The following is a 12,914-nucleotide window of genomic DNA, read 5'->3' as shown; positions in this document are numbered from 1 at the left end:
CAAAACCTACTGATATGGTTTGGCTGTGTCCCCATCCAAATCTCATCTTGAATGGTAGTCCCCGTAATTCCCACGTGTCCTGGGAGGGACCAGTGGGAGGTAATTGAATCGTAGGGGTGGTTACCCCCATGCTGCTGTTCTCATGATAGTGAGTTCTTACAAGATCTGATGGTTTTATAACGGGCTTTTCCCCCTTTTGCTCAGCACTGCTCCTTGCTGCCGCCATATGAAGAAGGACGTGTTTGCTTCTCCTTTCTCCATGATTGTAAGTTTCCTGATGCCTTGCCAGCCATGCTGAACTGTGGGTCAGTTAAACCTCTTTCCTGGCCAGGCACAGTGGCTCATGCCTGTAATCCCAGCACTTTGGGAGGCCGAGGTGGGCAGATCACGAGGTCAGGAGATCGAGACCATCCTGGCTAACATGGTGAAACCCCATCTCTACTAAAAATACAAAAAATTAGCCTTGCGTGGTGGCATGCGCCTGTAGTCCCAGGTACTCAGGAGGCTGAGACAGGAGAATCGCTTGAACCTGGGAGGCGGAGGTTGCAGTGAGCTGAGATTGGGTCACTGCACTCCAGCCTGGGCAACAGAGCAAGACTCTGTCTCATAAAAAAAAAAGAAAAAGAAAAAAAAAAAAACCTCTTTCTTTTATAAATTACCTAGTCTCGAGTATGTCTTTATTAGCAGTGTGAGAATGGACTAATACACCTGCCATGCCTGTTCCTTACTTACTAAAAAGATTTACTCCCATTTCTCCATAGAATGCACACAATTTGACCTTACACTACACTTCCAGTCTCTCCTCCTGTCTCTTTTTGCTTTGTCCACATGTGATTTCTCACTATTCTCTACATGGCTTGTGCCCCTATAAGGTTTGTGCCCTTCATTTCCTGTGCCCTCTACCTCTGGTTCCCATGCTCAGAATATCAGTTTCCTTACTACAGGGGTGTGTAAGCTCAGATCTCACCTCCTCCATGAAGCCCCTATAGATACCCAGAGAGAATTAATAATGACCCTCCTCCATGTTTCAGAAACACTGCTAGGCTTTCTCCTGAATTTTTGTTTTTATGCTAATAAATTAGGCTTTTTAAATCTCTTTTAACTCTTTTAATCTCTTTTAACTGTTTTTGTTTCTATGCTAATGAATTAGGCTTTAATTTCTTTTAACTCTAAGGTATAATTAGATGTACTATATTCACAGAATCAAGGGAATTTGAGTTGGAAAGGCCCTAGAGATCAGCTAGAACCACCTCCTCATTTCACCAGAAATAATTGAAATTTTAGGAGACTTGTCCAATTTACTATTTTTGGTTAGTTGTAGGACTCAAACTAGAACTGCTTCCTGGATCTGTGCTTTTTCATTAGAATATGTTGTAGCCATGTGGTAGACAGGAAAATCTGCTCCCCTCCCCTCTTCAGATGTCCATATTCTATTCCATGGAACTTGTGAATATGTTAGGTTACATGGCAAAGAGCGATTAAGGTTGTAGATGAAATTAAAGTGGCTAATGAGCTAAATTTAAAATAGGGAGATGATCCTGGGTTATCTAGGTATGTCCCGTGTAATCACAAGAGTCCTTTAAATGTTGAGGGGAGAAACAGAAGAGTGTCAGAGCAATATGCTATGGAAAGATTTGGCTGCCATCACTGGCCTTGAAGATAGAAGGGGCTATGAACCAGGGAATGTGGGCCTCTTTTAGAAGATGAAAAAGACAAAAAAAAAAAAAGACCAAAAAAAAAAGAAAAGAAAAGAAAGAAAGAAAGATAAAAGAGAAGAAAAGAGGATTCTGTCCCAGAGCCTCCAAAAGGTATATAGTCCTGCTAGCATTTTGATTCTAGTCCAGTGAGACACAGTCAGATTTCTGACCTCCACAACCATAAGATAATAAATTTGTATTGTTTCAAGCTACTGAATTTGTGGTAATTTGTTACCATAACAATAGGAAACTAATGCATGTACTTAAGTCCAAACAATGTTACATTGATAATTTAAAGCTTACTAAAGAGGAATTTAAGTACTAAGTATTTTTTTTTAAAGGCATATTTTATTTCCACAAACTTTGGGATTTACTCTGAATGTTTTGGGTTCTATTTATTCATTCATCCAATGAACGTCTATTGAATGTGTGCCATTTGCTGTAGTAGACGTTATGATAGATTTAATTTTATGGCTCAGTGTTATCAGTCTTCCCTGCATCTATCTTCTTACCATGGACTCATTATGGATGAAGGGTACTTTCTTATGCTTTGACTTTGGACTTGGCCATTGCACTTGTTTTGCTCAATTATATGTGGGCAGAAGTGAGTGTGCCAGTTTTGAGCCAAGCTTAAGAGCCATGCCATTACTTCAGAGAAGCTTCTCCTTGTCATCTGCTCCGTAGCCTAGATAACACACGGAGCACTTGAAACAGAATATCTAGCTGAGCCCCAGACCTGTGAGTAAAGCAAACTTATTGCTCTATGCTAGTAGTGTTACTGAGTTTGTTATCCAACCTTATTATGACAGTTCTTGATTGGTACTGTCATGTAAGCACATGATCTAAACACACCTGAATAGAAACATATGCAGTATCATAGAGGTATTTCAAGTATAAAGGAGAGTTGTGTCAAAGCACCTAACTCTTTCTGGGAGAATCAAGGAAGTCTTCAGAGATGAAATGACATTTGAGCTGAATCATAAAGGATGAATATGATTTCTCTAGGTCAATAAAAGGTGTGGTTGAGTAGATGGGAAAGGTTATGCTAGGTAAGTAAACTAACTTTAAGCAGATTTAAAGGAAATTTAGTTTCAGCTGAAGGAGCTGCTAAATATGCCCTTAGTTTATTTGGAGTTTGCTTTTTTTTGATACTTTTTCTATAGAATGTGAAAAGTAATATTTCCCAAGTAGTTTGTTAAACAGATCTCATGTCTGCTTTCTGAGGTGATAATTACAAGATTATGTTTAAGGGAGTGAGAGAGTGGAAGAAGCAAGAAATAAAGAGGGACTCATTTTAAGAGGTCCCTCATGGCCCAGGTAGATTCTATGCCTCCTTCGTGGGCAGAATCAATTTCCTGTCTCTCTTCTTATGTTAAGAGGATGCTACCAAAATCATGCATCTTTTTTCTGAGATTATTTTTAATGCAAAATTGTTCTTTCCATCTGAATTGTTCTTGGCTCACTTGGATTGTCAAGTGGTCTTAATGAAGCATGGGAATCAATAACTAAGAAGAATTAAGAGATTGTTGGGAACATCATGACTATCATTTGTAAACTATATCATGAGTGGTGCTCATGAGACCAAAGCCATTGTTTTATTTCCTCAGTGTTTTGGTGTTTTCTGAGGTCTGGGGTATCCTCCTGTACCCTAACCCTGGGCCGTTTTCCAAATGCACACTTTCAGCAGCAAGGGAAAGAGGAGACAGTGCAGAATCCTTTCCTTCTAGGGAGAATAGCAACATTTTCCAAATTATCATGGGTCAATAGTATTTTTGTCTATAAAGATTGATATATGTCATGATTTCAACAGTTTTTGAATTTGTTCAACAAGAGCGGTCTTGGGAATACTTAAGAGCATGTGCACACTGAGATGTGTGTTAACACTTCTCACTATCATATCTGAAATTTCCAATTTTAATTCTTGTGTAATATATTCTTGTTACTTAAAAAATTTCATATTCACATACCCAAATTCTATGCAACCTGCAGGAAAACATGCATACTCTTTCTCTGTGGCAAATGGCATGCAATTCTGGCATGAGCAGGGTTGGAAATGTTAATGAAGAGGGATCTGCAAGTGTAACTAATATGATCTCATATTTAAACAATTCACAAATAAATACCATGGTTGGATTTAGATACCAGATGTCAAACCACATAGTAATGCAGATACAGTTGCTTGCCTCCCTGTAACTGGTCGCCAGAAAGAAACAGATGGTTAAAAAGATATGTAGCTGAGGCAAGACATGGAAATAGGAAACCACAGAGCAGAAATTCTGCCATTTAAGTAACAGTAATTTTCTAGTCTGAAAAACCTGGCTGTTTTATACCTCCACTTATACACTTAAGCAGTTTAAATGTGAAACATAGCAAAAATAGTCCAAGCAAGGCTGGCAACTTGCAAATTTTGCGATGCATAATTGCATCTCAAAAATCTCGGAGGCAGACGCACAGCAGTAAAAAGTAAACACTTGTATGCAGTTGAACACAATTATGTGGTGGTTATTACCTTAGCTCATTATGGCTTCAGAAGGGACTCTGTGAACTTGTGCTCTAACTAGCAGGTCAGGCAAAATGCAAATAAGTACCAAATTTGAAAGCAAGCGACAAAAAAACAGATACAATTTAGACTAGGAGTCTATAATTTGGCTTTTAAAAATAATCCTCAGCAAGAATTATCCTCATTACAATAATGGCTTGTTTATTCTGCACAACTTGTTTGCAATTACAGACCCTCTTTCAAAGCTGATTTCAACAAGAAATAAGAGCATACAAAAATGCGAGAGCTTTGTGGATGGTCAGTTGTTATAATTAGAGTTGATGCATATATGTGTTATAAACCCATTTATGCCCTTTCTCCAAATCTTTTAATTTCAGATTTCTGTCACTAAAATCTAAAGTCTCAAATAGTCTATTATTCTAAGGAAATCATTATAATTGAATTTCTAATGAGGGTGTCTATGGAGCTTTGTTCATGGTATTCCTATTATAGGACTGGAGTCCTCTGCATCTGTTATGATCAGGTGACCATGAAATGATGAGCTACAGCTGTTATAGGGCATGTTTCTGCTGGTGCTTAATTCATAGCAAATACACATTTTATTGCTAATGTGCTTCCTCATTCATTTCTTCAAATATTTATTCAGATATTTATGGGGTACCTACAACGAGAAGGCATAGATCATGGTTAAGGAGGCCAGACAGCTTGGGCTAGAATCTTGGCCCAGACATTTGCTAGTTGTGTGACCTGGGACCTCTGTGCCTCAGTTCCTTCCTTTGTAAAATGAAGATAATTATAACTCCCTTATAGGATTGTTATGAAGATTAAATAAATTAATATACCTAAAAAACTCAGAAGAATACTTGACACATAGTAATGTGCTGCCTATTGTTATTTGCTGGGCCTTGGGGGCAGAGTAGTGAACAAGACGAGGTTGATTTCTACCCTCATAGAATTTTTGTTCTGAGAAAGAGGGAAGAAGGCATTCAGCAACGAATCATCCATTTAATTATTAAATTACATTGGAATTAACTACAATAGGGAAGGATAAAACTGCAAAGGTATTGTATAAAATGGAAACTTGACCTGTTCTGAGTAGGTTTCTGGCTTCCTGAAAGAAGTGATATTTGAGATCCGAAGGATGGGTAGGAGTTACTTAGAAGAGATACTAGGAGAACATTTAGGGAAGTTGCTTTCCCTACAGAAGCCGTGGGAGAGATGAAAGGTTTAACGTGGGAAACTGCACAGCACTTGCAATTAGAGACCCTGTGGCTGGAAATGACTCAGTCAAACAATTATAAAAATAGTTTGATTATAAATTGAGTTTTCTTGTCATTGATTCTTCTTGTTCTTCCAGTTAGACCCTACTATGCTTTCCAAGCCTTTCACCCATGCAACTCACAGTGAAATCCTGGGCTTTTCATTGATGCAGATGTTTCTGGTATTTTTTCCTAGCTCATGACAAAATTGTTTTCCACTGCACTTTATTGTATTCAGAGAAGTCAAATAAAAGTCCCAATTCAAAAATACATGAAAATAGATGTGTAATAAGCCATATATATTATACATATGTGTATTTTTATGTATGTATATACAGTTCTATGTTAAATTTATAACTTTTATAAGTTCCTTTTATACCATATATAGCATTTTATATTCTGGGTTTTTTTCTTAAGATTCTTCACAAATTTTTCCTTATGTTTCATGCTATTCTTTGAAAATAAGGTTTTAAACTATTTCAAAATATAATGCATGGCTGTTTCTTAATTTATTTACCCATTGAACCTTTAGATTATTCCCAAATTCTCCATTATAAATCATGCTGTAAAAACATCTTTCTAAAACTCTTTGGGCAAATTTCCTTATGGTAGATTCTCAGGAGTAGTATTACTACGTCAAGAACAATGAATTTCTGCTTAAGATTCTTTATACGCATAGCAACATTTCTTTACAGAAATACCACATCGAATGTACCAGCAGTAAATGAGATTGCTGATTTCAATAGTTTTTCAACAATATTGAGTACTGATAACTAAAACATAGAATCTTGTTTTAATTTACATTAATACTTGCTCTGTTCATATTTATTTTACTTACTTTATGAATCTGATCTTTGCCAGGTTTTGTACCAGGATGTTAATTTTTTCACACTGATTTTTTAAGAACTCTTTTTATATTAAAGGTAAAAACCCTTTGCCTGTCATATGTATGTTTCAGTTTTTCACTTTTATTTTGACATTGCTTATGTTTTTGGTGTTTGGGACTTTTTAAATTTTTACGTGATTGAAATCCTCCCCACTTGCCTTAGATATTCCCTGTAAATATTCCATGTGAATATTTGTTCTTTCAGTTCTTTAAAATATTACTATGAACTTTAGGCTCAAATTTATATACGTAAAATATATAATGAATTTTTAAAGCACCTTCAAATAGCTATTGAGTTATTTAGAGTAGTTTCCCAATGAGGAATATTAGCAATACTGTAAAGTTATCAAAAAAATAACTTCAGCTTCATCCTGTAATGTCTTTCCTTTTTTAAGTTTTATTTTATTTATAATTGACACATAATAATTGTACATATTGTGGGGTACAGTGTGAAGTTTCAATGCATGAATACATTATATAATAATAAAATCAGGGTAATTAGCATATCCATCATTTTAAACATTTATCATTTATTTGTGGTAATAACATTCAAAATCCTCTCCTACTCCTTCCCTTACTTCTATCCTTCCCAGCCTCTGGTAACCACCATTCTACTCTCTACTTCTATGAGATCAACCTTTTTAGACTCTGTGTATGAGTCAGATCATGCAATGTTTGTGTTTCTATGCCTGGCTTATTTTCTATGAATGAATGGATAAAGAAAATGTGGTATGTATGTATACAATGTAATACTATCCATCTATAAAGGAGAATAAAATTCTGTCATTTGCAATGTGGATGAATCTGTAGGACATTATGTTATGCAGTGTTCTTTCTAATACTGTTGTCCTCATTATATTTTTAAATAGATGAGTCCTGAGACGTGTAGGCGTTGTTTACCCTTCCCTGAGTTTATAGTGTTTTTCTCAACTGGACCTAAGGTCTTTGATTTTATGAACATAAAGTGGAGTTCATTTTCTGAAAGTCTTTTCATTGGCCATAATGTAAACTTACACACACACACACACACACACACATCCATATATATAGTTTTATATATCTATATAATATATATATTCTATAATATATAAATATATATCTGTGTAATTATTCAGGATATGTGAACCACCAAGTAACTGAACCTGACCTGATTGTTAATATATAGGAATCTTTCTAACAGATTTAGAATTGTTATGTATTTCTGTTGCATTGTTGCACTTAAAACAGTTGAAAGCTAAAGTTCATTTCTATGGCTATTCAGATTTTTTATTAGAGCCATACAATCATTTGGTACACTCTTTAATGTAGTCTTATTAGTGAGGTAAACCTACAATCTTTCTATTTAAGTACTGTGAATTGCTATGCATATAGAATGTAGGTATGTTGAAAACATTGCATGTGGGTATTAGAAGCCAAATGTATGGCTACAAGTTGATCTGTGAAAGCATAATGCTGATTTCAAACATATATGTAAAGCCATAATTAAAACTTTTGTGCTTAATTTTTTTCTGGAGTTTCTGAGTATTTCTTCTAATGATGTGTTTTCATTTATAAAGCTTTGCTTGCAGAATTATCTTCAAACCAGTTTATAAACCATGGAAAAATATCCAAGTCTCAAAAAAAAGGCTTCAAACTTCAGTTGATTTCCTTTTATTTAATATCTTTGATCAAATAATGAAATTTTGAATCCATTAAGGGTAGTCAAATGAATGTATTCTGAACTCCGAAGGCATTTGAAGCATCTTGCAACACATACATGCACCTGCATGCACACACGTACACACATTAGGAAAGTATTGTAAATAGTCAAGGAAACTTTGATGAGTGGAAATAAATGTAAGAAAATAATCCTTTGTATTATCCTACAGAAGTACCCACACTACATGTTTTATGTAGTTGTTGGAGGTAGGTTATAAATTTGTTTCTACTTGTAGTCAGACGAAAGAAAGAAAGAAAATCAATTATAAGATGCACAGTGTTTGTAAGACAAAAACACACCATTGTTCTGGAGAAGCACACTATTTCTGACACTGAGATCTAAGCAAAAGCTTTTCCCTGTTTTTTTTTTTTTTTTTTTAAGAGAACACTAACTATGACACTTCTTCTATGTATAACCACAGGGGCAGACATCATAGTGAAAAAGTTCAGTAGACAAGTTCTTCAAAAATATTAAAAATATCAGAAAACATTTTATATACAATAAAAAGCAAGTAAACTGAAAATATGTTTGAAATAGATGTGACACTCAAAGAGTTAATAGTTCTCACATATTTCAATGACAAAAAAGTGAACCTTTTAATAGAAAAAGAGACAAGGGATATGAACAGGCAATCCTCAAAAGAGAAAATACAAATGACTAAAAAAATTAGAAAACTCTTTTATCATTAGAAATAGAAGTGCAAATTGGAACATCAAATGGAAAATGTTTGCATATTAAATGGGCGTAAATTAAAATAATATTCATTTTTGTGAGGATTCGGGAAACTTGCAGTCTCAAGCACTGCTACTGAGTATGTAAACTGATAGAACTTTTCTGAAAGGTGTTTTGACAATGTATATAAAAAGTCTTAATAGCCTGCTTACTATATGACTTGGCAATTCTTCTACTAGAAATATGATATCAGGAAATAATCCAAGATACAAACAAATATTTGGTAGCTGCAAAAAAGCTCATGACAGTGTTGTTTACACTAAGGAAAATTCAGATGTATTTACACAACAATGAAGGTTTTATTTCAATAAATTATGGTACATCACATATTATCAGTATAACAATAAAACTATGGATAATATTTCTTGTCAGGACAAGATATACACAATATTATGGTTAGAGAAAAATCAGGTTACAACACACTATATGAAATGTTATTCTATACCTAATGTACGGACTGAATTGTGTGCCCACAAAATTCATAAGTTGAATGTCTGAACTTCCCTCCTTTCCCTCTTTTTTCCTTCCTTCCTTCCTTCCTTCCTTCCTTCCTTCCTTCCTTCCTTCCTTCCTTCCTTCCTTCCTCCCTTCCTCCCTCCCTCCGTCCCTCCCTCCCTCCCTTCCTCCCTACCTCCCTTCCTTCTCACCTTCTACTTTTATTTCAATAAATTTAGGTGTATAAGTGGTTTTGGGTTACACAGATAAATTGTTTAGTGGTGAAGTCTGGGCTTTTAGTGTACCTGTCACCCAAAAGTGCACACTGTACATAGTAGTTCATTTTTAGTCCCTTACCCTCCTCCCACCCACTCCCTTTCTGAGTCTCCAGTGTCCATTATACCATTCTGTATGCCTTTGCATACCCATAGCTTAGCTCCTACTTATAAGTAAGAACATGCGGTATTTGATTTTTCATCCTGAGTTACTTCATTTAGGATAATGGCCTCCAGTTCCATCCGACTTGCTGCAAAAAACATTGTTTTGTTCCTTTTTATGGCTAATATTCCATGGTGTGTACACACACACACACACATATTATTCCATGGTGTGTGTGTGTATGTATATAAAGAAATTACATATATATGATTTCTTTCATCTGTGTTATGTATACATACCACATTTTCTTTATCCACTTAACAGTTGATGGGAACATAGGTTGATTCACCTTTATAATTGTGAAATGTGCTGCAATAAATATATAAGTGAGGTTGTATTTTTGATATAGGTGATTTATTTTCCTTTAAGTCAATACCCAGTAGTGGGTTTGCTGGATCGAATGGTAGGTCTACTTTTAGTTCTTTGGGAAATCTCCACATTGTTTTCCATTGAGGTTGTACTAATTTACATTCCCACCAACAATGTTTAAGTTCTCCGTTTTCACTGCATTTGTGCCAACATCTATTTTTGTTTTTGCATTTCCTGGATGATTGCAAACAGCAAGAAGTCAACATCTTCAGGCCAGGAAGAGAGGCTTCACAAGAAACCAACTCTGCTGGCATGATGATCTTGGACTTCTAGTCTTCGGAGCTATGAGAAAATAAATTTCTGTTGTTTAAGTGAAATTTTGTTACGGCAGCCCAAGCAGACTAATACACCTAACATGCTCTTTAATATGTTAGCATACTCAACTAATCAAGAAAGTTACACTTCAAAGGGTTGTCATTAGTGACCGCTGAATGTTGGGATTATGAGTGCTTTTAACATTCATTTTTCCTACTGTCTTCTAATTTTCTTCCATGACATATTGTTTTATAAAGAAAAAGAACATTGTTCTTCATTTAAAAAAACAAAAAAGGAGGACTGTCTTTTTATGGGGTGGATGATATCTTCAACATCTTCTCTATATTATGAATTTTATATGCCAGTTGTAATATGATCCTCAGTGTAAGTAAGTATCAAACATTGAAGGATAATTCCTTTTAAAGCAGTTGTACAAAGATCAAATTATGGTTTTTAAGCATGACATATAAATAAAGTTGAAACAGAATATTTACAGAAATAGAAGAGCTACCTGACTTCCAGATAGTCTTAAATAAGTGCATTTTCGCAAAACTTGCCTTTCAGTAAGAACTGGACAGGAGGAACAGAATATTGCAAGGGCTCCAACTTTGGAATCAAGCGGCCTGGTTTTTTCCTCACTTGGCCTCTTTCTAGCTAAATCATTTCCAGAAAGGCATTTAAACTCTATAAGCCTCAGTGTTCTAATCTGAAAAATAATATAATAATATTAACACTCTTAACAAGTTTTGTTTGTTTGTTTGTTTGTTTTAATAATACGTGATAATACTTAATGAGAACCTACCATAAGACTTAGCTGCTAGGATGCAACATAGTTATAAAGTACCATGATTATTTGAAAGTTCAAGGTTATATTTTCTATAAAGGACTTCCAGTACAGATATTTTGCATTTCTGATTGAAATAGATATACATGCTTTTCACTTCTATTGGACAAAGGGTGGGCTTTAGCCCACATATGAAAGAAAAGCCTCTAAGCTAAATTTATTCTTGCACAGATGATTACTCTGCATCTATAAAAGGAGAGATTAAGTCCAGGAAGTAGTTCTAGATTTTTTTCCAAACTCAATTTTGTTCCTAACCTAATATTCATTGCTTTATTAACTTAATATTTTATATTTAAAGTAATACATTTGCATAGGGTTATACATATTCCATGTATGAATATTTTGGCTAAATAGGATAATACCTCTTTATGGAAATTTAGATTATAAGTTTAAAAAAAATGAAGGAATTCCAGCTAAAACTAATAATTTGGATTTTAAAAATAAAATCCAAAGAAAATAAAAATAAATAAAATAAAATCAAAAAATTCCCCCCAAATTTGGAGATTAGGAGATTGAAAGTGATCTCAAAAAATTATCTAACTGCCAAAAAAAAAAAAAACCCAAAAAACCAAAACTGCCCTTTGCTTCTGGAACACAATTTTCAGGCTTGCATAATTTTTTTCTAATAATAATGTATTTTATATAGTTGCAGGGATTATGTACTAAACTTACTGTCTTAACTGCCTGAACTTTGTAAATGGACAGGCTAGTGAGAAGTTTGTGGGCTGAACAATTTTTGAAAATGTCGGCTGAATTGCATCATATCCTGAAATACATTTCACAAGTCTTAACAGCAGCAAGTGGCCTAAATGAGTTAGGATCACTCCTCAAGCCCTTAAATTAATATCAGGAAGCAATTTAGACACCGAGGAGAATTAAGCTCAATGTGTTAGTGAGATGAATAATTGAAGCATTTGAAGTGGGTGATAGATCTTACTAAGTGATTACTTCCTTATAAATTCCTAAACAAGAAGTCTCCATTGAGAAATGGTTTGGGATTGCTGCCATTTGTCACTTGGCCTATGAATGCTTAATCACCTGTATTTTCAGGCCATTAAAGGCTATTCAGTGTATTGTGGTGGCCCAAAATAGTTAATACATCCACTGAACACCCAACCCAACTCCCCAGAGGGACCATTGCAAATGCTGGGAAAGTATTCAGCTTATTGTTGTCACTCTGAGTCAGTAAGCCACTATTATCCTGATAAATTTTTATAATAAGAGTTAATATATAAGTAGGAAAAAAAGGAATTGTTTCTACAATTTTAATGCTTATTTAAGTTGCACACTTCTAGTTATTTTAAAATTTGAGTTAAAAATTACATCAGATTCATTGTAACTGAACCCTCAATAACCCAGTTTAGATTACATTGGTCAGGGCTGGGCGTCGTGGCTCACATGTATAATCCGGATAGTTTCAGAGATGGAGGTGGGCAGATTGCTTGAGGCCAGGAGTTGGAGACAGGCCTGGCAAACATGGCATAACTTCATCTCTACTAAAAATACAAAAATTAGCCAGGCGTGGTGGCGCACACCTGTAATTGCAGCTACTAGGGAGGCTGAAGTAAGAGAATCCCTTGAACCTGGAAGGGGGACATTGCAGTTAGCTGAGATCACGCTGCTTCACTCCAGACTGGGCGACAGAACAAGACTTGTTCTAAAAAAAAAAAAAAAAACCACTGATTAAATTTGTTATGCGTGCGTCTGATTGAAGAGACAACCTGAACAGGCTAAGTGTGAGCAACAAGACTGTTTATTCACTCGACTGCAAGCCGGCTGAGTCTGAAAAGGGAGTCAGTG

General features: G+C 35.1%; 1 long non-coding RNA gene across 4 annotated transcripts in view; it reads left to right on the top strand.

Annotated features, from left to right (window-relative positions):
• LOC107129722 (uncharacterized) overlaps nt 1–12,914 on the top strand; it is a 384,848-nt gene that overhangs the window by 265,773 nt on the left and 106,161 nt on the right. For 3 of the 4 annotated variants that reach the window (XR_010586838.2, XR_012434845.1, XR_010586840.1), the window contains one exon: nt 205–265. The exons of the other annotated variant lie outside the window; for it this stretch is intronic. This is a non-coding gene — a long non-coding RNA (uncharacterized lncRNA). The remainder of the gene's footprint in view (nt 1–204; nt 266–12,914) is intronic. 4 annotated transcript variants of the gene reach the window in all.

This window comes from Macaca fascicularis, chromosome 5, assembly GCF_037993035.2.
Source record: "Macaca fascicularis isolate 582-1 chromosome 5, T2T-MFA8v1.1".
Classification (NCBI taxonomy): Eukaryota; Metazoa; Chordata; class Mammalia; order Primates; family Cercopithecidae; genus Macaca; species Macaca fascicularis.
The sequence above is the reverse complement of the archived record's forward strand: the minus strand, read 5'-3'. Positions and strand labels throughout refer to the sequence as shown.